General features: G+C 36.2%; 1 long non-coding RNA gene across 3 annotated transcripts; it reads right to left on the reverse strand.

Moving 5' to 3' along the window:
• Positions 1-2272: 2272 nt before the first annotated feature.
• Positions 2273-27927, reverse strand: LOC113614297 (uncharacterized). 3 transcript variants are annotated; one of them, XR_003430574.1, is made up of 5 exons: positions 27857-27927; positions 27291-27341; positions 13722-13840; positions 12350-12457; positions 2273-2309 (listed from the first exon to the last, which is right to left on the reverse strand). It is a non-coding gene; the product is annotated as an uncharacterized LOC113614297 (long non-coding RNA). The 3 variants fall into 3 exon arrangements; XR_003430572.1 differs by having other exon boundaries at positions 12350-12484; XR_003430573.1 differs by lacking the exon at positions 2273-2309 and adding an exon at positions 3227-3242 and having other exon boundaries at positions 12350-12484.

Here is a 27927-nt window from a genome sequence, read left to right on the forward strand (position 1 = left end):
GTCCCAGTGATATGAAAACCTTGTTCACATTTACAGCCAAGTCACAACCTCCGTAACATTCCTAGTTTCATTGTATGAGTGGAAAAAAGTAAATAAGTTACTTTTCCATAATAAGGACATTTCTATTGGGATTTAAGGTAAAGGTTGATTTTTGATGGTGAGTTTATTTAATGAGTGATTACAGAAGTGACTATTTATGGGAGAATAGCATTTTAAAGATTTTTATTTTATTTTGCTTTTTGGTTAATGGGCTGGGAGAAAATGATTGCTGTTTTACTTCTTAATGAAATCACTTTGTACAACTTTGTAAAACACTGGTATAATATGGAAAACAATTTTTCCCTTAAATGTCTGATAGTTAAGGTTAATTTTCCTGGAATACTTGTGCTAAGTATTAGAATCACTGAATTACTGGAACTGAGCATACAGTGTTATGACATTATGAATGATGTTTTAATATTAAATTTGTCATAAGTACAGTCGATCCTTGAACAACATGGGTTTGAACTGCGTGGGTCTGCTTATAGGCAGATTTTTAAAAATAAGTATGCAGTCAACCCTCTGGCTCCATGGATGCAGAACCTGTGGATGTGGAGGGCCAACTATGGAACTTGAGCATCTGCAGATTTTGGTAAACTTGGGGGCTCCTGGAAGCAGTCCCCTTCAGATACTGAGGGACAACTGTAAAGCATTTAGATTTTTAGACATTTGAGTCTTGATAATTTGACTTTTCAAGGAACAACTTCTGAACTTGAAGAATATTGCCAATTTTTATTTAATTCCAAAACATATAATTTAAAATGAAATTTTACAAGTTGTCAATATATGGCCTGAACAAAATTTATTGTCTTTGTCATCTTCAATATTAAAGTGAAATAAGGAACACTCAAAACTTATAGATGACCTTTAAATAAATAAAATATATGAAACTGTTTAGTTTGCTTACTTATCCAAAGATACCTTTTAGACTTTGAACCTGAAAATTTAAATGAAACTTACTTCTTCCTTATGTCAACAGCCCACTTATACCCAGGCCATGCTTGCTTTACTCTCTTGCTCTTCCTAGTTCTCTTCACTTCTTAGAGTCATTCATTTATTTTGGAAGCAAACTTACTCTGCCTCATTCATCTCAGAATGTGGGCTTGTCCTTTCTTGGCTTTTCTTTTTTTAATTTATATTTGAACATAATTTATTGGGAAACTACTGATCAAGAGGTTAAGTGGTATAAGCAAAGAAGATAGTATTAAGGAGCCTGCAGTATGAAAAAGAAACCTTCTAACTGTTGGAGCTCTTTTAGCTAGTTAGCTTTAAGTGCCTTCCCAGAACTCCTGTTGTAAAATTTTCAGTATTACTTCCTTCATGTGGTATGAAATAGTCAATGGTGCTTTATCATTGGAAACGACTTCTTACAGAATAGCATACAGATGTTATACTACTGGAAAAAAGTAGAGCCAGGTGTTGATTCTCAACTGTGAGAGGATGGAGAGTTTGTCCCCCAAACCCTAGGAGCCAGTAATTTTTAACAAGGAATGGTATCTTTAGGAAATAGCCTAGGGATTCAGGTAACTTACTTGAATAGGAGATAAAAAATGGTGTATTGTGTGCTGACCTGACTCTGTTGCAATGTTTGTCTTTTATTGTCTAATGGTTTCTTGTTTTTCGAATGCTTCCAGTAAACTTCTTGACATCATCCATTTTTGACAGTAATAGTATTTTTATGTATAATGTATAGGTTTTGTTGATTTGAGTATTACTTTGTTTGAAGTACTCTAGATTAGTGTTTCTTAAATGGGAATATGAGGGCCTTCTATGGGAATGTTAGATTGACCCTTAAGAGTACTTCTCCTAAATACAAATGCCTTTGCATCTGTTGAGCCAAAAATTTATCTTTAACAATATTGATGCTGTCACTGTGTGAGCAGGTGAGGAAGAGAGTAGAATTTTAAAATAGAGTTTTTAAAGCATACAAGTTAATGTAGAGTATTAATAATGAAACATTTTACTTTTTAAAAAAATAAATTTATTTATTTATTTATTTTTATTTTTGGCTGTGTTGGGTCTTTGTTGCTGCTCGCGGGCTTTCTCTAGTTGTGGTGAGTGGGGGCTGTTCTTCGTTGCAGTACGTGGGCTTCTCATTGCGGTGGCTTCTTGTTGCGGAGCACGGGCTCTAGGCACGCAGGCTTCAGTAGTTGTGGTGCGTGGGCTCAGTAGTTGTGGTGCGTGGGCTTTTGAGCGCAGGCTCAGTAGTTGTGGCGCACGGGCTTAGTTGCTCCGCGGCATGTGGGATCTTCCCGAGCCAGGGCTCGAACCTGCATTGGCAGGCAGAATATTAACCACTGTGCAACCAGGGAAGCCCTGAAACATTTTACTTTGAACTATTTCTTCATCAAAACATGTCCCTTCTCCTTAAATGCTATGGGAAGTTACAAAAGCATTTATTGAAATACATTATGTACTCAGCTTGAGAAGCCAGTAAGAATACTAATTTTTTTTTAACTGCTTTCTTGAAGTGTACTTAAAACTGTTGTGATAATTCATAATCTCATAAAGTTTTGTTCGGGCTTTCAAGGCTCCTATAGCCTAAAGTTTTGTAGCACATCTCTCATGTGCTTACCAAATGTCTAAAGTATCAAATAAATTGGGGACATTTTAATACATAATTTAAATGCATTTCTATGTTAAACAAAGAGAAAAGGCAAAATAATCTCTTAATCATACGTCTAAAGAATTCTTAAAGAGGAATTCTCTCTTCTTGAGGTAGTATTACTTCTTGACTGATACTGGCAATCATTACATGGAAACATTTCAAAGAAGGCTTTATTTACTCTTCAGGAGAAAAGAGAAGTAACAGCAAAATATCTTTGATATCCTGAGGAAAGGCCAATCTGGATTATTAAATATTTTGGATCAGAAGTTTTTTTATATAAATTTATTTTTTATTTATTTATTTTTGGCTGCATTGGGTTTTCGTTGCTGCGCTGGCTTTCTCTAGTTGCGGCGAGCGGGGGCTACTCTTGCGGTGCGTGGGCTTCTCATTGTGGTGACTTCTCGTTGTGGAGCATAGGCTCTAGGTGCGTGGGCTCAGTAGTTGTGGCTCCCGGGCTCTAGAGTGCAGGCTCAATAGTTGTGGCACACGGGCTTAGTTGCTCTGCGGCATGTGGGATCTTTCCGGATCATGGCTTGAACCCGTGTCCCCTGCATTGGCAGGCAGATTCTTAACCACTGTGCCGCCAGGGAAGTCCCTAGATCATATAACTTTTTAATGAATATAGTTTTATTACTTTCATAAGTATCTGTTAACAAGCAGACAAACAAATTGCTTAAGACTTGATCTTTTTTGTTGACAGACATTGTTACCTATAAGTAGTACTGCCGAAGCCCAAAAAAGCAGTCTAAATTTTATGGTCAAATTTATATAGATTATGTAAAGATAAATTCCTGCCCCAAGCCTCAGGTGAATTATCTCTAATTCACTATTTAATTGTAGAGACTCTTCTTGTGAACTTTTACTTCACTGGACCAAATCTTTAGATCTTTTAAAGCACAATTTATTTACCTTTTCTCAAATATCAGTCTTAATAAAACATCATAAATTTGCTATATCCACTTTATAATCTTTTATATCCTATACAGATTGTGCTTCCTTTGCTCCTTTCCTAGACCAGTTGTTATTGGTTTGATCATTTTCTTTTTATTTTGTGTGCTTTGTCTGTAATTTATTAAACCTTTTATAATATGGCTTAATTTTGCATGGGTTCTGGTTTATCATGTGTTAAATATTATTTAAAATACATCCAGTAAAAAGGTTAGACTTTAACATGAGTATGGATTCTTATCTTACTATGCCAATTTCATTGGAGCTTTGTTTTATTTATTTTGTGGATCTATGGTCCATAAATGTAAGAGTTATATTAAAATTTTCTTAGTTTTTCCCCAAGTTATATCATTTTGAAGAAATTTTATCCTTTGCAATTTTGGTGTTCTCAGCTTTAAAGTAATAATGAAAATTGTGCCACACATGACGTATTGTTTTACATATAAACTAAAATTGTGGATATTATGAAATACTCAAATACAGTACTTAAAATTATTTTTAAAGCTAACAAAAATAAGCAAAATGGGTATGTATGAAACCAGCTTTACCCCAGACTCAATGGTGTGTGTGTGTGTAAATAAACTGAGTGTTACTGGGTATTACCCGTAATTTATTTTTCCATGTAGAAAATAGCTTCTGGATAAAAGTCCGTCACATATTTTGGTGAAAAGAAAATGTGCTTCCATATGATTGCTTCCAGTTGCATTTGAGCCATGAAAGATGAAAGGCTAAATTATTTAAACAACTTGTCATTAGAGACTTAGTGTTATTAAGTTATCAAACTTAGCAAAATTATTTTTTGTGAGTATTGAATTAAGTGCAATTAGTTTACCTTTAGTACTTTCCCCGTATTCTATTATGCAAATCAAATGGCTTATAGCAAGTTTATACACAGTTATTTTTAATCTACAAATGTAGAAACCTTACCTGTTTTTGGATTTATATCATTCCTTGGAACTACTTTAAATATTGAGAGAGTTTTTAGAAGTAATATCAAAGAAACCTGAGTTGGTTTCCTCTTTGCCACATCCTTGTTATGTCACTTTTAGACAAGTTACTTGACTTCTGTCATCAGTTTTATTGTCTGTAAAATAGCGATAATAATACTTACCAGTATTGTTGTGAAATTCAAATAGGGCCCTATCCACAGCACTAAGTAAATGTTGAATGAATACACCTTGGTATTTAAATGAAAAGCAATTAGTCAGAATAGTTCTTTTTTTTTCTAACAAATTTTTCCATCCTGTATAAACTGGAATAGCAGAGATTTTGTGTTTTATTCTACCACTTATTATATCTGACTTATTCATATTCCTCTTGGACTAAATGTTTCAATAAATCCCAAGCATCTAGTATGTTCTGAGACGTGTTCTAGGCATAGAATAGACAACTATTTCTGACCCTTATGGGATTTTCATTTTAATTGATAAAATATGTTAAAAATTGATAAAATATCATATGGTGGCATGCTATTAGGGAAAATAAGTCGAGGAAGGGGTCTGGGGAGTGTGTGAGTATAGGGTTGCCATTTTAAATGGAGTATACACTGATGAAGTGATATTGAGCAGAAGTCTCAAGAAGCAAACGGTTAAGCCATATGGATAATCAGGAGAAGAGCATTCCAGGCAGAAGGACTTTCTGTTCTTCAGTAGTCAGCTCAGGACTACTGTTCTGAGCTGGTAGTCTGCCTGGTGTTTTTAAGAAATGGCAAGGAAATCATTGAGACGATAACGAGCAAGACGAGAATATTAGCCAGGATTAGAAAATGAAGTTAGAGAGATTGGGAGTAATGATTGTGCCTGATTGTAGTTAATCATGTAGGGCACTGTAGGCCTTTCCAAAGACTTAGACTTTCATTGAGTGAAGGGGGAAGCAGTTAGGGTTCTGATCAAAGCGAGGATGGAAGTCTGTAGAATTAGATAGGAGGGTAATACAGTAATCCAGATGAGAAATGGCGTAGTTTGAATGAGACCGAGGGCAATGGAAATAATAAGTGGTCGGATTCTGAAAATATTTTGATAATAGAGCTCATAGAATATGCTGATGGATTGGATGTCGGGTATGAGAAAGAAGAATCAAGAATGACTCCAAGATTTTTAGCTTGAAGAACTGTGAATGAAGCAGCCATTTACCAAGATGAGTAAGACTCAGGAGCAGGTTTGAGGACGGGAAAATCGCGAATTTAGTTTTGGATATGTTATGTTAGTTAAGCCTATTAGATGTCCCGAGGGAAATGTAGAGCATGCAGTTGGATATTTGAGTTTGAAGTTATAGGGAGGTCTGAGCTGAATGTACTATATATATATATATATATATATATATATATATATATATATATATATATATGTATCATATGACATCATTGGTGTATAGCCTTAGTTTAAGTCAGGGCATGGATAGATCACTTAGTAAGTATAACCAGAGAATAGGCCTGAATTGAAGATATGTGATTAGTGAAATTTGGGGCCAACTTTTGTGATTTTTTCAATTACAAATGTGATGTTAACATTTTCTGCTACACACAAAATCATTACCTTCCACAATGTTATGGAAGCTCCGAGATTTAAGAAACAAGATTGATAATATATAAGCATATGACAAATTTAAAAGGGGGAATGCCGTTTTATTCTTGTAATGAGGCTTTTTGTTTTGGGATAATACAGTTTTGCATTTTAATATATCTGAAATGCTAGTTCTTTTTTTCTGATAGTTGGAAATTGCTATTCTGATTCAATTTGTGAGTTTTAGCACTAGAGGGCAGGCTTGCCTCTAGACTGTGAAGAGCTGTGAATGGATTAATTTAGCCAAATGTATTACTGTACCTATATTCAATCCCAATTAATGAATGGATTTGTTTCTCAATCGACAAGTATACTATCTACTATATTTTTTCAATTGCTGGGAAAGCATAAAATTAGGCTAGTGGTTGATTTTAGTATATCTAGGATCGACAGTTGATACTTGCATATGAAGTCCAAGGAAACACAAGCGTAGCTTACTACAGTTACGTTAAGATCTTATATAGAGGGTCCACACATATATGAGCATAAGAGAATTTGAAGCCAATCAGAAGAAATATTGGTCATGAAAACATTCATTCAGGAAATGTATTGAGCTGTTAACTTTGTGCTATCACACTCTTTATCTTTTGTGATAAAGAGTTGCGGCTCCAAAAATAAGTAAAATATAGTCCCTGCCTAAATAAGCTTTGGTGTAGCATCTTATAGCATTTACTGTCTTGTGCTGTATCTATTTAAATGTCTTTTTCCTTCAATAATAGAAATCATGACTCATTTATTTTTGGTACTTCCTAGTGCCCATCACAGTGCTTGGTACTTAAGTTAGTTCATAGCGTATGGATAAATGAATGAAAAAAGACAGGGAAAAAAAAACAGAGTCAAGGCCTTTGCAGAAATCTATTTTCTTTTCATACTTTTTCCCTTGCAGGAAAGCCCTTCTATTAACAAATACAAAAAGGTTGTGGAGATTATTCCAACTCTCCATCTTTGCTCCCACTCCTTTTGCTGATAGTCTTCATCTCCACCCACGATCAAGAGCAGTGAGTAGAAATACCTATGGCATTCATTGAGAATGGAGGTCTAGCCTTTTGATGGTCACCGAAGTGGAGAAGAAGGATAAATGTGGAAATGGACGGCTCCTGTCTGGCCCTTGTCAGTTTGAGGTGAAACCAAGCTTTCTGGGATGAGGACACTTCTCCTTTTCCCACTGTTCACCCAGAAAGTTTGCCCACACATAATCCTTCTGCTCCCCAGTCTTTTTAGGGTCCCTACTTCTACATGCTAGTTCCTCAATTTTCTTACCTGTAACATGAGAATAATAGTCCTTACCTCATAAGATTGTTTTGAGGATGAAATGAAATAATGCTTGCAGTAAATATGAGCTACACTGGTGTCTGGAAAACAGATCAATTGGACTTGGTAGGATGGATTTGTGTTCATTAAGTGTTGCTTATTATATAATAGAGTGAAATAAATGGCAAAATAAAGTTGATCCACTAAATCAGTTACATTTAGAAATGCAAACCTTTTGACAAATTAGTCTCTAATATTAGTCAGTGATACGAACTGATTTATTTGCTCCATTAATGTGGGGCATTATAGTGAAATGGTCATTCCTAGGGATATTAACTGTGACTAAATGAGATGATCAATTTAGAGTGCACTCGGCACCAAGTAATAAACACTCGGCACCATTAGCTGCTGTAGCTGTCTTTAAAAGTGGACCATTTTGACCTCATAGTAAGGACTCTTTTTAAGACAAATAATTAAAAATTATAAAGCCAAGATACTATGTGTTATTACATTATTTGATTCTCTTAAACCTTGTTTCATTAATGTAAGTAGCAGGATTCTTTTCCAAAAGAAGTTGTACTTAGAAGCACAGTATCTAAAACAGGGCAAACTGACATGCTCTGGTTGAAATAGGAAGCTCTGAGTCTTTCCCTCTCACCACCCCCACTGCCACTATCACTTCTGAGAAATCTCAGAGGAACCCCTAGCTCTGACCAGCGTGTTTGGAAACTCACTGCTTCCACCTTTGCACTTTGGCCTGTCAAACGTGAATAAAGTAATAGAATGAGAAAGCCCAGACTCTGCATAATTCTCTCTGCATAATTTTTTAATTCTCTGCATAAAAGCCAAAATGTGGCTGACATTGTTTTAGTATGGAATAAGATGAGATATATTTCAGCATTATTGGAAATGTTTATACTAGTACTATAAAGTTTATGATAATTCTTAGGTTCATTATCTAGAGTTGGTCTAAAAGGAAGTGTTACATGAGAACTGCCAAGAGAGATTTGGAATAGATATAAGAATGAATGAATGAATGTCTAGCTGAGGTCCCTTTTTACATGTAAAAAAGAGTGTAGTTATCCTTGAGTATTATAATCTTTAAAGGAGAAACAGCTCTGTGAACAGGGATGATGTTCATAAGTGTTCCTTGCTCTGTGTCCACAACATAATAAGGGTTTAAATAGATGTTTATTGAATGAATGAAAACATTGATGTGTCTATCTTCTTTCAAGTAACTACAAGTTACTTGAAAGATGGGCCATGTCTTATCTTTTTGTTCCCAGTGGTAGCATAGCCAGTAAATTAGAGTTTCCTTACTGAATTAATAAATGAATGAATAAATGTACACGTGTACATAAAAAATTTACATATCTACATTCCCATTAGACTAAGGTTCTTGAGGGAAGAAACAATGTCTTCAGCTCTTAGCATAGTGCCTCACTCATAGTAGGCTGTCAAAATGTTTGTAGAACTGAATAGAATTTAAGTATGAATAGCACTAGAGTAGGTCCACATAGACTGACACAGTGCCTTCTAAATAGATACTAAAATTATTTCATAATTGAAGACAGAGATCCCACTAAGCATTTTCTGAGTTAGGACCAGTTGAATAATATGAGCAACAAGCTTTAGGAGTTCAGAGGAGGAAGAATTCTTTGAACTGAAATGGTCAAGACAGCTTCTCAGAGTCAGTGAGACTTGACGAAGGTGGGTGGTACTTTGGTGTTTTAAGTACATGAATTAGACAGCTGGAGAGGAAAGAGGCTGGGAACTGGGAGACTGGTAAGGAAGGCACAGTGTGGAAAGAGCCCTGGGCTTAGAGAGCAAAGATCTGTATTCTGAATTTCTGTTTTGCTGCTTACTGGCTATAGGGCTTTGAGATTACGGTAGTTTCCTATTCCTCTTCTGTGAAGTAGAGGTAAGGCTGTTGTTCATATTGATATTGTACTTCAAAGTGTTTGTAAAATGCCAAGTAAAACATAATGCTGCGCTTTGAATGCAGTGGGTTCCAAATAAACTTTTGTTGAATGACAAAGAAAAATACGATATTAATTAATGAAAAGAATGGGAGCCTTGGAATGTCAGCTCCTGCAATCTGTCAGGAAACCTGTTGCCTCTTATGGGAAGAAAAGTAAATATGTGAAGCCACAAAATCTCATGATCAGAAGAAACATTTTTGGATCAGTTGGAAACTCCAATGAGATGCTAAAGTTATGTCAGAGGTGAGTAAGTCATGAGCTCTTCATGCTGACATTATTTCTAAGATTGCTGCCTTATTGAAGGAAGCAAACCACAAGATAAACCATGAAGAACAGCTTTTTGAAAAAAAGCTTCCTGAAGGATGAATGCTTCATTTGCTTTAACTGCTTACGTCTTTACTTACTAATGAGTCATTTTCCCCCGTTAATTGGTAATTTGTTTTGAATTGGTCATAAGATGGTTACATTGAGTAGTCTGGTGTTACACAATAAATGAAAAAAGTTGACAGGCCACCAGCTGAATAAGGGAAAATATGATTCTTTTTGAGCTGAAAATGTATGAATTGGTAATAGTCCTTATGATGTAAGATTGGATTTATTGGAACTTTTCTCTTATGTTCAAAAGTCACAGCACCTTTCTTTGCCTCTGAAATACCCGTATCTTTTCTGCCTCCTGTAGTCATTGAGGGTTCCACCCCTATTCAGGGTCTGATTATTTTTTAAGAAACATCCTTTCCTTCCTGCTTATCTTTTAACCACTATCATTTTATATATACTTTTATTAGAGTGTTGATAACACTGTATTATAAAGTATAATTTACATATTTGTTTTCTTAACTAAACTGTGATCTGGAGAGCAGGGATTGTGTATTTTTGCCTTTTATTTTTCCACTGTTCACAATTAGCCACAGTATAGGGAAAGCACTTAGTAAATGGAACAAATGAATACATGAAGATGAACAGATAAATAAATGATTTTGCTTATGTAAGGTGTCTATCTTTTGTCTATTTTTTTTCACTGTATGGCAGAAATTCCAGTACAGCCCTATCTTTAATGTTGACCTACTATTAAAGTTACTAAACAAATGTAAATCAAAATAAGAAATGCATATTAAAACAATTATGACATTTTTGCCTCCAAAATTGGCACAGATTTTTAAATTGATAATACTCATTGTAGATAAGGGTACAGGGAAACAGGAATTTTTATATTTTGCTGAAGGAAATATAAATTGGCAGATCCTTTCTGGAAGAAATTTAGGCAAATATGTTCAAAAGCCTTAATAATGTTCATATTCTCTCACTTAGCAATTCTATGCCTAGGAATTTATCCTACACGATAAATTAAAAATTTGTAAAACATTTTAATCATATCATATTTTACAGATAGAAAAAAGGGAAATAACCTAAATGCTTACCAACAGGAAATTCGTTATATAAATTATAATATATTCATACAGTGGAGTACACCATCTTGAAAAATACATGCTGTATTATCAAAGGGGGGAAAACAGGTTTAAAGCAGTATGTACAATTGGTTACTCCAGTGTATGTGTAAATGTACAGAGAAAAGACTGAAAGGTTTTACACCAAAATCAGAAAAATGGTAGCTTCTTGATGATAGAATCACCAGGAGTTTTAATTTTTACTTCATTCTCTGTATTTTCTGTATTGAATATGTTCAATGAGTATGTATTACTTTGGTAATTTAAAAAAGTAAATAAAGGTTATATAAAGAAGCATGCCTTCTCCTTTGCTGATTTTACCCATTCTTCCAATGAAGGAAGAGAGACTAACCTTGAAACAGGAATTTTCACCAGGACCCACTGTAGATCATTTTCTCTACTTGTTCTGCCCCTGTTGCCCATGGTAGTCATAGGTTACGATTGGGGCCAGTGCAGAAGTAACACTGATTGATTGATTCATTCAGGAAATATTTGTTGATATTCCTACTGGACCTTGGAACTTGGGATATAAGGGCAAGAATCATGTTCTTGAAAACTAGTTGTATTTTGAAATTAACTTTTTAAACTAGGAATTTAATAAAGCGTATCTAGTCCATCCCTCTCTCTTTGGAGACAGAAATGGATCCCAAAGAAATTTCCCCAAGATTGAATGGATACTAAATGGCACATCTAAACTTGAATTTTAAAACTCTCCTTCTACTCCACTGCTCTTTCTGGTCACTTGGGCCTCTCATTTTGTAAAACTCTAATCTGTATAAATATAGATTCTCAAAAAGAAATCTTGTACTTGATGCTTATATATCTTCTACAATATCGTTAATTGGTAGCCTTAACTTGCTTTTTCTCATAGAATTTGTAGTTAACAAATGCTTCATATCTATGAATATTCTGTATTAGTCAATGTTAAGCTATTGCTCAAATTGTACTTTTATTTTTAACCTCATAAATAAAATTGAATAAAGCCAATTAAAACCTTTGCCCCATCTACATAAATTTGTTGCTCCTTACTCTTGGGGAGGGGCCATTCAGCTGGTCAGTAATCCATCTACCTGACATGTTTATATTATGCACAAAGATTATTATATAGATTTTGTCAACTGGTGAAATATAGATACCATATACTTACAGGACAGCACTACGCTACTTGCAATTTACCAAATTTACTATTCCTTCACATGCTACTCTCACCATCTTGAAAGGTGTCCCCTGGCTAACTCTCACTCATGCTTTGAAACCCCTAATCCCAGCATAGATATTGCTTTTACTGGGAAGGCATTGCTCACCTGCACCTACTCCCCAACATCCTCTCTTACCTTCTATATATAGCATTGGTCATGTTACGTTGTATTGTCTTGAGCCCTTAAAACCAAATATGTGGTCTCTCATCTTCCTACTATATTTAGTTCAGTGTGAGACCCATAACAGGTACTCAAACAAATATTTCCTTGTTGATAAGATGAAGAAATGAATGATGGAGTAAATATATTTCCTTACCATGTTAAAGAGTAAAGAAAATGTAGTTTGAGGTGAATTGTTTTCCATGCTGGTTCCTTGTGATCATCTCTTCCTTATTATGATTCTTTAACCTGGTGTATATTTCTCCTGTGTTGAAATAAAGTCCTCAGAGGGCTGTAGATGGGAGAAGCCACCTTCTTTATTTTTGAAAAATAAGGAAAAATGTGTGCCCATCCCAAATTCTCTAGGAGCTGGGCCTCTTGTTCCCCACCTTTTCCTCAGCATCACAGACTGTGCTTTGGTTATCACATCTGTGTATTCTCTGAGAATTCTGGGTCCAGATATTTGGATTCAATTCAGAACACCAGTGTGATATGATGGGATAACCATCACACAGGGAACTGAGGAGGTGATTCTAGTCCAGATGGAACCACTGATTTGCTAGGTGACCTTAAACTACCCATTTACTTTCCAAGGCTTCAGTTTCTCATCTGTAAAGTGAAAGCATTGGATTCTATAATCAAGCTCCCTGTGAGACAGGCTGGGCCCTGGGACCTGGGACCCTTTGCTGCAGTGCTTGCACCTGGACAAATGTCTCCTCGAGCAACAAAATACAAAGAAATTGTAAGAGACTAAAAATAACTGCACGCATGTGCAGTTGGGGCAAATTATGGACAATAAGATACAAAAATACCAAAAAAAAACCCAACTGGAGGCACTGGTGGGGGAACCTCGGACACCTAAGGGGATGGGAGGAATCCACGTGTGACCAGGTAGGACGTGGGAGGGAAGGAAAGGGGGAAGAAAAGTTGAGGTGGGATGACACTGGCGCCCCTGAGGGGAGCTGGGGGAGGGGAGAGGTTCCCACGCTCGGAGGGGTCCACTCACAGTGAGGGGATCAGCAGGGATGGAGAAGGACCTTTGGGGGATTGGGGGATCAGAGGGGAACTTGGCCAGCATCTCCCCTGCCAGTTCAGGCCCCCACAAGCCTGCTGGGGTCCTGGGCCTGAACACCAAACCCTGCCCCACGCTGGGGTCCCTCTGGCTGCATGGGACCCCAGGCCTGAGCCCTGCCCCTGTCCCCACACCCCCGCCAAGGCCTCTTCCTGTGGCGTGGGTGCTGGGCATAAGCCCCGCCCTCCCAGGGCCCCCTCCAGCCATGCAGGTCCTGGTGGACCTGAGTACTGCCCCCGACAAGACCTCCATGGACCTCACGGGTCCTGGCCCTGAGCCCCACCTCCACCAAATCCTCCTCTGGCCGCAAGGGTCCTGGCAGCCCAAGTGCCACCCCTAACGGGGCCTCCTTTGACTGCACGGGTCCAGGTGGGCCGAGTGCTGCCTCCCTCCAAGGCCTTCTCTGGCTGCGCCAGCCCCTGTGGGTGCACCTGTGGATGCCTGCACCCCAGCTGACCTGCTTGGACATGTGTGCTCCAGGCCAGTTTCAGGAACAGATGCTGGTGAGAAGAAAACATGCAGAGATGAGGCTGACACAGTGGGTCCAGAGACTTATCTAGAGGTCTTGGAGGCCTACTGGGGAAGAAAGGATAGGCTGTAGCTCACTGTGGGGGCAAGGACACTGATAGAGGAGGAACCAGGGAAATTTTTACCTTTTAATTTAAATTTTTTAATTTATTTTTTTATCTTTTATTTTTATTCTTATTTTTTATTCTTATTTTTTTTTCTGTTGTGGTTCTCTTTTGCTTTGTTGTTGTTTCATTTTTATTGTTAATTTTTTTAATATATTTTTTATCTTCCTAACTTTATTTTTTGTTATTGTTCTGCTTTTTTTTTTTTTTTTTTTTTAATGTGGCTTGCATGGTCTTGGTTCACAGGCCAGGGGTTGGACCTGAGCTCCTGTGGTGGGAGTGCCAAGCCCAAGCTGGACTAACAGAGAACCTCACACCCCAGTGAATATTAATTGGTGTGAGCTCTCCTGGAGGTCCTCATCTCAGCACCAAGACCCAGCTCCACCCAACTGCCTGCAAACTCCAGTGCTGGACACCTCAGGCCAAACAACCAGCAAGAAAGGAACACAGGCCCACCCATCAAATAAAACAAATGAGATGACAAAAAAATATGTTACAGACAAAGCAGCAAGGTAAAAAACTATAAGATCAAATAAATGAAGAGGAAATAGGCAACCTACCTGAAGAAGAATTCAGAGTAATTATAAAAAGATGATCCAAAATCTCAGAAATAGAGTGGAAGCATGGATCAAGAAAATACAAGAAATATCTAACAAGGACCTAGAAGAACTAAAGAACAAACAAACAGTGATGGAAAACACAATAATTGAAATGAATAAATACCAAAGGAATTTCCCTAGGTGGGAAACACAAGAGAAAGAAAATGTCTACAAAAACAAACCCTAAGCAATAAAGAAAATGGTAATAGGAGCATACATATCGATAATTACCTTAAATGTAAATGGATTAAGTGCTCCAACCAGAAGACACAGACTGGCTGAATGGATAAAAAAAACAAGACCCATATATTTGCTGTCAACAAGAGACCCACTTCAGACCTAGGGACACATACAGACTTAAAGTGAGGGGATGGAAAAAGATATTCTGTATAAATGCAAATCAAAAGAAAGCTGGAGTAGCAATACTCATATCAGATAAACTGGACCTTAAAATAAAGACTGTTACAAGAGACAAGGAAGGACCCTACATAATAACCAATGGATCAATCCAAGAAGAACTGTAAATATTTATGCACCCAACATAGGAGCACCTCAATACATAAGGCAAATGCTAACAACCATAAAATGGGAAATCGACAGTAACACAATAATACTGGGGGACTTTAAAACCCCACTTACACCAATGGACAGGTCATCCAGACAGAAAATAAACAAGGAAACACAAGGATTAAATGACACATAGAGCAGATAGACTTAACTGATACTTATAGGAAATTCCACCCCAAAGTGGCAGAATACACTTTCTTATCAAGTGAACACACAACATTCTCCAGGATAGATCGCATCTTGGGTCAACAAATCAAACCTTGGGAAATTAAAGAAAATTGAAATCATATCAAGCATCTTTTCTGACCACAACACTATGAGATTAGAAATCAATTACAGGAAAGAAAACTGTGAAAAATACAAACACATGGAGGTTAAACAATATGGTACTAAATAACCAAGAGATCACTGAAGAAATCAAAGAGGAAATCAAACGATACTTAGAAACAAATGATAACGAAAACACAACTACCCAAAACTTATGGGTTGCAGCAAAAGCAGTCCTAAGAGGGAAGTTTATAGCAATTCAATATCACCTCAAGAAACAAGAAAAATCTCAAATAAACAACCTAACTTTACATCTAAAGCAACTAGAAATAGAAGAACAAGAAAACCCAAAGTTAGTGGAAGGAAAGAAATCACAAAAATCACAGCAGAAATAAATGAAATAGAAAAGAATAAAACAATAGCAAAAATCAATGAAACTAAAAGTTGGTTCTTTGAGAAGATAAAGAAAATTGATAAACCATTAGCCAGACACATCAAGAAAAAAAGGAGAGGTCTCAAACCAATGAAATTAGAAATTGAAAAGGAAAAGTTACCATGGACACCACAGAAATACAAAGGATCATAAGAGACTACTACAAGAAACTACATGCCAATAAAATAATCAACCTGGCAGAAATGGACAAATTCTTAGAAAGGTACAACCTTCCAAGACTGAACCAGGAAGAAATAGAAATATGAACAGACCAATGACAAGTAATGAAATTGAAACTTCAATTAAAAATCATCCAACAAACAAAAGTCCAGGACCAGATGGCTTCACAGGTGAATTCTATCAAACATTCAGAGAAAAGCTAACACCTATCCTTCTCAAACTCTTCCAAAAAATTGCAGACGAAGGAACACTCCCAAGCTCATTCTATGAAGCCACCATCACACTTATACCAAAACCAGACAAAGATATCACAAGAAAAGAAAATTACAGGCCAATATCACTGATGAGCATTGACTCAAAAATCCTCCACAAAATACTAGCAAACTGAATCCAACAACACATTAAAACGATCATACACCCTGATCAAGTGGGATTTATACCAGGGATGCAAGGATTCTTCAATATACACAAATCAATCAGTGTGATACACCATACTAACAAATTAAAGAATAAAAACCATATGATCATCTCAATAGATGCAGAAAAAGCTTTTGACAAAATTCAACACTGATTTATGGTAAAAACTCTCCAGAAAGTGGGCATAGAGGGAACCTACCTCAACATAATAAAGGCCATATATGACAAACCCACAGTAAACATCATTCTCAATGGTGAAAAAGTGAAACCATTTCCTCTAAAATCAGGAACAAGACAAGGATATCCGTTCTGCCCACTATTACTGAACATAGTTTTGGAAGTCCTAGCCATGACAATCAGAGAAGAAAAAGAAATAAAAGCAATCCAAATTGGAAAAGAAGAAATGAAACTGTCACTGTTTGCAGAAGACATGATACTGTACATAGAAAATACTAAGGATGCCACCAGAAAACTACTAGAGCTAATCAATGAATTTGGTAAAGTTGCAGATTACAAAATTAATGCACAGAAATCTCTTACATTCCTATACACTAACAACAGAAGATCAGAAAGAGAAATTAGGGGAACAATCCCATTTACCATTGCAACAAAAAGCCTAAAATACCTAAGAATAAACCTACCTAAGGAGTAAAAGACCTGGAGTCAGTAAACTATAAGACACTGATGAAAGAAATCAAAAATGACACAAACAGGGCTTCTCTGTTGGCACAGTGGTTGAGAGTCCGCCTGCCGATTCAGGGGACACAGGTTCGTGCCCTGGTCTGGGAAGATTCCACATGCCACAGAGTGGCTGTGCCCGTGAGCCATGGCCACTGAGCCTGAGCATCCGGAGCCTGTTGCTCCACAACGGGAGAGGCCACAACAGTGAGAGGTACGCATACTGTAAAAAAAAAAAAAAAAAAAAAAAAAGACACAAACAGATTGAGAGATATACCATGTTCTTGGATTGGAAGAATAAATATTGTGAAAATAACTATACTACCCAAAGCAATCTACAGATTCAGTGCAATGCCTATCAAATTACCAATGGCATTTCTCACAGAATTAGAACAAAAATTTTTACAATTTATATGGAAACACAAAAGACTCCAAATAACAAAAACAATCTTGAGAAAGAAAAACTGAGCTGGAGGAATCAGGCTTCCTGACTTCAGACTATACTACAAAGCTACTGGCACAAAATGGTACTGGCACAAAAACAGAAATATAGATCAATGGAAGAGGATAGGAAGACCAGAGATAAACCCATGCACATATGGTCACCTAATCTATGACAAAGACTAGGTGACAAGTCTATGACAAAGGAGTCAAGAATATACAATGGAGAAAAGACAGTCTCTTCAATAAATAGTGCTGGAAAAACTGGACAGCTATATGTAAACAAATGAAATTAGAACAAACCCTAACACCATACACAAAAATAAACTCAAAATGGATTAAAGACCTAAACGTAAGACCATAAGACCAGACAGTATAAAACTCTTAGATGAAAACATAGGCAGAACACATTTTGACAAAGATCACAGCAAGACCTTTTTTGATCCACCTCCAAGAGCAATTAAAATAAAAACAAAAATAAACCAATGAGACCTAATTAATTTAAAACTTTTGCACAGCAAAGAAAATCGTAAACAAGATGAAAAGATAACACTCAGAATGGGAGAAAATATTTGCAAATGAAGAAACTGGCAAGGGATTAATCTCCAAAATATACAGACAGCTCATGCAGCTCAATATCAAAAAAACAAACAACCCAATCAAAAAATGGGTGGAAGACCTAAATAGACATTTCTCCAAAGAAGACATACAGATGGCTAAAAAACACATGAAAAGATTCTCAACATCACTAATTATTAGAGAAATGCAGATGAAAACTACAATGAGGTATCTCCTCACACCAGTCAGAATGGCCATCATCAAAAAATCTACAAACAATAAATGCTGGAGAGGGTGTGGAGAAAAGGGAACCCTTTTGCACTTTTGGTGGGAATGTAAACTGTTACAGCCACTAAGGAGAACAGTATGGAGGTTCCTTAAAAAACTAAAAATAGAACTACCATATGACCCAGGAATCCCACTCTTGGGCATACATCTGGAGAAAACCATAATTCAAAAATACGCATGCCCCCCAGTATTCATTTACTATTTACAATATTCATTGCACTATTTACAATAGCCAGGACATGGAACCAACTTAAATGTCCATCGACAGAGGAAAGGATAAAGATGTGGTACATACACACAATGGAATATTACTCAGCCATAAAAAAGAATGAAATTGGGTCACTTGTAGAGATGTGGATAGACCTAGAGTCTGTCATATAGAGTGAAGTAAGTCATAAAGAGAAAAACAAATATCATATGTTAATGCATATATGTGGAATCTAAAAAAATGATACAAATGAACTTATTTTCAGGGCAGGAATAGAGATGCAGACTTAGAAAATAGACTTTTGGATGTGGGGGGGGGGTAAGGGGGTGTGGGTTGAATTGGGAGATTGGGATTGACATATATACACTACCATGTGTAAAACAGCTAGTGGGAACCTGTTGTATAGTGCAGGGAGCTCAGCTGGGTGTTCTGTGGTGACCTAGATGGGTGGGATGTGGGGGGTTGGGAGGGAGGTCCAAGAGGGAGGGGATATACGTATACATATAGCTGATTCACTTCATTGTACAGCAGAAACTAACACAGCATGGTAAAGCAAGTGTACCCCCCCAAAAAAAAACCCAAAAAACAAAACCTCCCAACTGCCACTTCTGAAGAGCTGGGAGAAAAACAGGATGTCAGGAGCAAAAGCAATATACTGCACATGCCCCCTGCCCTCAATACCACCAAAGGGGTGGGCAAACCACCTAAGCCATACCTCCATACTGACCCTTGGACCACCCCTATCCTCACCCCATATAGGGAACCAGCTTTCTCCCCATTGGAGAATGAGCAAGAGAACCTGTTACATTTTTATGGCCAAGTAATATTGCATTGTTTTATACTTACATCTATATCTATATATCACATCTTTTTAAACCAATCATCTGTTGATGGGCACTTGGGTTGTTTCCATGTCTTGACTATCGTAAATAGTGCTGCTATGAACATTGGTATGCATATATCTTTTCGAATTACAGTTTTCATCTTTTCTGAAGATGCCCAGGAGTGGGATTACTGGATCATATGGTAGCTCTATTTTTAGTTTTTTTAAAGGAATCTCCATATTATTTTCCATAGTGGCTACACAAGTTTACATTCCCACCAACAGTGTAGGAGGGTTTCCTTTTCTCCACATACTCTCCAGCATTTATTATTTGTAGAATTTTTGATGATAGCCATTCTGACTGGTGTGAAGCGATACCTCATTGTGGTTTTGATTTGTCTTTCTCTAATAATTAGCAATATTGAGCACCTTTTCATGTGCCTGTTGGTCATCTGTATGTCTTCTTTGGAGAAATGTCTATTTAGGTCTTCTGCCAATTTTTTTGATTGGGTTGTTTTTTTGATATTGAGCTGTATGAGCTGTTTGTATATTTTGGAAATTAAGCCTTTGTTGGTTGTTTCCTTTGCAAATATTTTCTGCCATTCTGTAAGTTATCTTTTCATTTTGTTTATGCTTTCCTTTGCTGTGCAAAAGCTTATATTTTACTGGGTCCCATTTATTTATTTTTGCTTTTATTTCTTTTGCCTTCAGAGACTGATCTAAGAAAATACTGCTGTGACTTATGTCTGAGAATGTTTTGCCTATGTTCTTTTCTAGGAGTTTTATGGTGTTATGTCTTGTACTTAGGTCTTTAAACCATTTTGAGTTTATTTTTATATATGGAGTGATGGAGTGTCCTAATTTCATTAATTTAAATATAGCTGTCCAGCTTTCCCAACACCACTTGCTGTAGAGATTGTCTTTTCTCCATTGTATTTTCTTGCCTACTTTGTCATAGATTCACTGATATCACTTATATATGGAATCTAAAAATTAATACAAATAAACCTATATACAAGACAGAAACAGACTCATAGACTTAGAAAACAAATTTACGGTTACCAAAGGGGTAAGGAAGGGAGGAGGGATACATTAGGAGTATGGGATTAACAGATACAAACTGCTATACATAAAATTAGTTAATCAACAAAGACTTGCTGTATAGCATAGGGAACTATATTCAATATCTTGATAACCTATAATGGAAAATAATCTGAAAATATATATGTATATATATAACTGAGTCACTTTGCTGTATACCTGAAACTAACATAATATTGTAAATCAACTATATCTCAATAAAAGAATTCTAGTTTCTCTAATGTTTCTCATGTAATAGTTTCTGTTATGAGGAATAAAATTAGCCTTTATTCCTGATGCAGCCTCTTTGTACAGTTGCACGTCAGTGACTTTGCACATGCCATCCTTCTGCCTGCATTACCCTTCATCCCTTCCTCCATATACTGAATTACTCATTCTTCAAGGCCCAATTTAAACCCTGTCTTCTTCCAGCCAAAATTTTAACTCTGTCCTCTGTGCTTCATAGATGCTTTACTATGTTTTACTCACCGCTTACTACAGTGATTTTTATACTGTTTTGTAAGTTTCTTACATATCTGTGTGTTCTGTGATAGGTGGAACCTTAACTGACTTGTCCACGGTGCCTGGTACATGAGGGACATGCATGAATAAGTGAATGAGTGAATGAATGAATATATTTTCTAGCATATAATTTGGGTTCTGGTATATAGTAGCTGCTCAAGAAGTATTTGTTGAAGAATAAATGAATTTATGGATGAACAAATTAATATACTTTGCTTCAATGATCTTTGAATTCTCTTAAAATATTGAACCTAGAAACAAACATAAAACTCCAGCTTGATACAACCAGCTCAGGGTGTACAGAATTGGTTACTCCCCTCATTCTTGAAACTATCTTCTTTTTATTTCAGATTTACATTCACATTAATGGAGAGGAGAGAAACTAAACTAGGACTCAAGCAATTGTATTTTCTCTCTGTACTCAATGTGACATTCTTCATCAACCATCCCTGCCTTTCTCCTTTCTCTTACCCTGAACCTAACTGAAGAAGTTCCCAGCAGTTTCCACAGTCTGCAGTTTAAACTGAGTTTTTGCCTTCTGGCATTACTCTTAGCTGAGATATTTTTAGATTTGTTTTTCACTTTTGTGCTTCCTTCTTTCATGCTTATCTATGTAAAACATGCTTGCCTCTTTGTCTTTATTATAACTGATCTGCTTATAGTGTGGTAACTTCATTTTCAAGATTTTAACATTCATGAAACAACTTTCCTTAACATAAATAAGTTAATTATCTGTAAGATTTAAAGAAAAGTGATTATTTAGAAATCCTGTTATGTTTTAAAGTGATATAAGCTTCCTTAAAAACAAAAGCTATGATTTAGTGCAGTCCACAGTATAGATTTATATGCAGTTTGCCCAGAACTGCTTAGAATGTTATTTTCTTCCAATTGTTAAAATACAAATTCCTTCAATACCTTCCTTATATTATCTATCTAAGCAAATGCATATGGATACAGTTGGCAGTAACCGAATAGATCAAGATACAGGAGAAACAGAAATATAGACTATAGGTTTGTGTGTGGAAGTGATGGAAAAAGGCAAAGTGAAGTGACACCAGCTATTATAAGTTCCATGAGTTGTCTATCCTGTCTTTAATTGGAAAAAGGCATGAAAAGAAGCTAGTAGGGCTAAGGGAAAACAGGAAATTGTTCAGATTTCTTATATATTTATACAGACAGAATGGAAAAAAACAAAACAGGAAGTACTTCAGAAGTATGAACAAATAGTTATTGTATTATTTCATTGAGAAATTGTATACTCTCCACAGCCCAATAATCAGAGAGTAGTTAAAGGGAAAAAATGACAACTAGGAAGAGAAAACCATCATGAGCCAGATTCTAGCCATGACACAGCCTTCAAGTACTTAACATGTGAATTTGGAAAATTACTCCACCACTAAAAAATAGAAATTGTCAAGAAAAATCCCAATAATATCTAAAAGTAAAAGAGAGATCAGCGGACATCAGGATTTCATTCAGAAACTATTTCTTTTAAATATAAAATTCTATGCACTCCTGGGAGAATGGTCTGTCCGTGTTTCTATGATCAATGAGATAAATATGTTAGGGGAATTTGTACAGCCACTTTGTGGAGTTGGTCTCACCCTTCCAAAAGTCAAGCTGGAGAAGACCAGTTCTCTATAAATTAGAAAATCTGTCCATTAATAACTGAGAATTCACTGTTCTCTTTGCCTTCTCATAACGCTGATTTATTAGCAGTAGAAAAATTTCTGGACTAGAAGCCAGATGATTTGCATAGACAATTTCCAAGAGTTGTCATAAGGTTCTAGTAAGATAAGGTATGGCAAAGCACTTTACAGAATCTAAAATGCTATTCAGTAATTTCAAGTGGTATGAACATCAATACTGCAATGATTATGTGAAATGCATGTAACTAATAGTAAGTTTACAGATTTCCAAAATTATTGATCATTAGACATGATTGGAAACTAGTCCAATAAATGTCACCTTAAATTTTTCTGCAACTGTGATTAACATATCACAGTTACGTACACAGATAACATAGACCATTTAACTAACTTTTAAAGCAACTTGGTGGTTTGAGCCTATTCAGTCAATGAAGACAACTTGCTTGGTATATGTGGGGAAATCAATTTTTCAGGAATGCATTCTTGCTAAGGTTAGACAGAAACATGTAAGTACTAAACAAGGGTGGGCTCTGCATTTAAGTCATTAATTTTTGCTCAGTAAGTTTGGGAGAAGATCAGAGATGTTTGGAATTTTAATATTATCCAGAAGAGTCATCATAAAACCCAGTTGCAAAAAAAATCAGTTGAGTTTTCTGAACTGCTGGAAAGTTTAAGTAATAGAAGCTGTAATTCTTAAACCCACTTGACTTGTTACTGACAGAACTGGTCTATTACCATAAATGCAAGATTACAATAGGTACATTTTTCTATTAGGTGTCTAGTTTACTCTGTTTGGCCTTGTTTATTAAATTCTTAAGTGACTTTCTTCTGACATTGCCCTCTGGGCTTCCTCTGCTCCACATCGACTCATTCTCTTAGCCTGAGGTATAAGCTTATATACTTTGTTTCTTATTAAGACTAATAATTTCAAAATTTATACATAAGACAAATATATGTAAAGTTTGTATTGAACATTCAATGGGAATTTCCTGATTTTAACTCTTAAAATTCACATTACAACTAATTAAATATAATGTTCACAGGAAATAAAGGATATTTTCCTAAAGCAAACTTCTTTCCTGCATAAAAATTGGGAGTAATGAACATGACCAAATGAAATCAATCTTCTATTTAAAGCTCCTTGTTTAGGAGGGTGATGGGCTGTTAGGAACTCTGATGCTATAGTGGAAAGAGTTCCTATCTCAATCTTAATTCTTAGGAGGATTAAAGGAACTAATACATGAAAGTGTTTGGAATAGTGTCTGATACACGGTAAGTGCTCAATAAATGTTTGCTATTTTCTTTAGATTATTACTTTAAATAAACCCAGGGGTATTCAGTGAAGAAATATGTTGTCTGCCTAACAGAAGTCATTCTTCTTTCTTCATTGGAATTTAATTTCCCCTTTATTTGTCTCTATCTTATTCTTCTTGCTCTCTCTGCCTATCTTTACTGGTTTTTATTGTTGAAAAGCTAATGGTGTGCTTTGGTGACCTCAAAATAACTGCTTGATTCCCTTAGCCAGCATTTTGTCTCCCTGTTTAGCAGCCTAAACAAAACAGTGTGCTGTGCTTTTGCCAATACTGTTTTCCTCTTCTCTCTAACGATCCAAATTCTATCCATCCTTCAGACTCCAATTCTTGCTCTTTTCCTACATCAGTCCAGAGCACATTAAGATTCATTGAACTTATCTAATGTTCATAGTCTCTACTATACATTTATTGTTTCCCATATGTGTGTTTTATGTACTTTTGTATTGTCTCTTAAGTGACATTTTAGGTTTCTCAGCAGCTTAGATTTCACTCAAGCAATATTCCCATTTCCTCTCCCCATACAGTCGTACACATGGTAGTCTCCTAAGGAAATACTTGATGAGTAGAATCACCTTATCTCATTCAAATGGTTGTTTTGATATCACGTGGTTGTAACCTTATGATACCAGAGGAAAAAACATTCTCTACTCTTATTTAATAATTTATTCTACCGTAATCCAAATTATACTCTATTTGTCAGGAAGTTTCTCCTAGAAATGCTCCTAATTCACTCCTTTTGCAGTTGATGTTATCATCTGGATGAAATGAAAGGAGGAAATGTGATAATGAGCATAGTTAATTATTTTGATTTTAAAAACAATTATTTCTTTCCTTGAGTTCTTTTTTTTAAATTTTAATTGGAATATAGTTGATTTACATTGTTGTGTTAGTTTCTGCTGTACAGCAAAGTGAATCAGTTATACATATCCATATATCCATTCTTTTTTAGATTCTTTTCCCATATAGGTCTAGACAATGGAATATTACTCTGCCATAAAAAAGAATGAAATAATGCCATTTGCAGCAACATGGATGTACCTAGAGCTCTTTTTTACAGGAATTTATATTTTTTGTTAAAGGAGTTTTAAATCTTTGAAGTCTGCGATTGGAAAAGCTGTATCCTATTCTTTCTAATTTTTATTCCCTTGGTAAAATAATTCAAAATGAGTCCTGCATAACATCTGCATCAGAATCACCTGATTTGTTTAAACTGAAGAGTGTCCCATTCCAGAGCTGCTGAGCCAGAAGGTCTTGTTGTGAAGCTAGGAGTCTGCATTTAGCATGCTGCCAGGTACTTCTTAGGTATTTGGGAGCTGAGAATTATTATTATTTTTGTTTTGTTTTGTTTTGTTTTGTTTTTTGCGGTATGCGGGCCTCTCACTGTTGTGGCCTCTCCCGTTGCGGAGCACAGGCTCCAGATGCGCAGGCTCAGAGGCCATGGCTCACGGGCCCAGCCGCTCCGCAGCATGTGGGATCTTCCCGGACTGGGGCACGAACCCGTGTCCCCTGCATTGGCAGGCGGACTCTCAACCACCGCGCCACCAGGGAAGCCCTTGTTTTGGTTTTTAATATACAATAAAGTGAATCTCTGTTTTGCTTTCCTTGTTAAACTTTGCATTATGTAATTTTCAAGCTATTTAGTTAGGGTATTGCTTGGCTCAATAAGACAACTTTTTTTGAGAGTTGGAACCCTCTCTCTCCACCCTCTCTGTGTACACAGACACACAATCTTACCTTGTCATAACCTCCTAATGGTACCATAGTCCTAAGCTCTAATGAAACCCATTTTACATTATACCGTTATTACAAGTTTGTCTATATCTGCCACCCTCCACTTCCACCAGACTGTAAGTTTCTCAAGAATGAGTATGCATAGCACATAATAGGCTTGTTATACAATAAATGTTTGCTGTTATGAACATCAAATAAATTTTATATTGCTATTTTACTGCTTCATGTCTATTAAATATATATTCTCAACACGGGAAAACACCTAAGCATAGATTTACTCATACTTCTGTGGTAACATTTACACTTCTGGGTACACAGTAGGAGACAAATGTGAATAAAGCACTTCTGTATTCAATAAGAATTCAGTTTTTGTTAATGATTTAATGTAAAACTGAGCAAATATTTAATTTATATATTAAAGCAAAATGGGAAGAAAAATAAAACAAGTCTTCACTCAGTCTTATTTCTGAAAGAATGGCTCAGCAGGGGGCTGAGCAAGGTTTTGTTTACAAACTTGGTTTCCATAGCTGGGTGAGCTTATGTACTGACCAACAATCTTTCATAACCAGCTGAAACATTGTCTCCTGATGTGTTCTTATTTTGTGGCCAGAACATGAAGTTGGCAAAATTATCCAAACTATTACATCCTAAGCCACTCTAGATACAGCCAAGTTCAGTTTTACAAACAGAAATGTGTAACTAGTAAATCTAAGTGGAAATTTTCTTACTTTTAGGCAAATGATTTTTTTTCTCTGATTAAAAACATGTTTAGTTAGATATTATTTTGGATATCTAAATCACTGTAAAATACTGTTCCTGTTTCTGTTTCATCTATAAGAGCATCCAACAGACAAATATCTCCTATTCTCCAGTTCTCTCTGAGAATAACTAGTGCAATGTGTTCAAGAATGTATAAAAATCAATGAAAAGGAATAAATCTTAGATTGAGAACAAAGTTTTAGAGATGTTGTACTTAGGCTTGTGAATTAACAAACTATCCTATTCTTACAGAGTTAAGCCTGAGTGATCACCCTCCACCCAGCTAAATAATGGGAACACCAAGGGATGTTCTGTTTGCACCCCACTTTCTCTATATCTAGGTCCTGTCTTATTGTCATACTCACTTCATAAAACTATTTCCTAGCAACTTCATGGCACCCCTCATACTGCAAGGGAAGAAGGGAACTAATATTGTGAGATACTGCTATGTGTTTAGTACTTTAAAAATATTATCTCATTTAATCCTTACAATTCTTGAGGCGGATTTCGTACTCAGTTGACATATGGGAAAATTTAGACTCAAAAAGTCACACAGATTATAACTGAGTTAACTAGTACTTAATACCAAGATTTTTATTTTTAAGTCTGGTATGCTCATTACTGTCCCAGAATCGACTACCACATAGTAAGTGGTCAGTGAATTTTTGCCGAATGAATGATTGAATTCTGTGGATGACTAATGAATATCACCTTGAATCTCTCAAAATTTCTTTTTTCTTTCCTCCCTCCCTCCCTCCCACTCCCACTCCCTCTCTCTCGCTCTCTTTCTTTCTTCCTCTCTCTCTTTTTCCCATGGTAAACATTTATTTAAATGGATTTAGGGGTCACCTGACCCACACTCCTCCATGAGTAGAAGTTACCTCCAAAATATGTTCTCAACACAAAGTCCTCCAGCTCTTGTTGGCCTTTTTCTGGAAAAGAAAGATCATTAATTTGTGAGGCAGTCTGTTTCATTCTTGTGTGGTCCTTATTAGAAAGACTTTCTTTGTACTGAAATAAAATCTGCTTCTAAGTGGAAGGATAACATGGTATTATGGGAAAAGCATAGGTCTCGGGTCAGAAAATTGGAATTTGGCCTGTAACATTTTCACTTTAGGCAAACCCCAACTTCTCTGAACCTGTTTCCTCACCTATAAAATGATGGTAACAGTGTCTGCACTGCCTAACTCTCAGGGTCATTATGAGAACCACATTCTGTGGTTCATAGGACATGGGACAATTCTTTGCAAAGAATGAATCCCAATAAAAAGTTGGTTTTTCCTATTTCACCCTCGGGGACTTCACAGAATAATTCTACTCACTGTTAAAGAAAACAATGTCATGTTTCATTACATCTTCCTTTCTTTAAACTAAAGAGCTCCATTTCCTTACACATTTTTAAAGATATAAAACGAATGGGTTTTATATAAAAAACCCTTCTGGTTACCTCTTGCTGAATCCTCACTAATATGTCAAATACTTCCTTGAAGTGTGCCCAAGAACTGGACCCCACACTGC

The sequence above is a fragment of the Aethalodelphis obliquidens genome, unplaced genomic scaffold (genome assembly GCF_003676395.1).
Source record: "Aethalodelphis obliquidens isolate GAN/ISIS:26980383/991018 unplaced genomic scaffold, ASM367639v1 scaffold93, whole genome shotgun sequence".
NCBI lineage: Eukaryota > Metazoa > Chordata > Mammalia > Artiodactyla > Delphinidae > Aethalodelphis > Aethalodelphis obliquidens.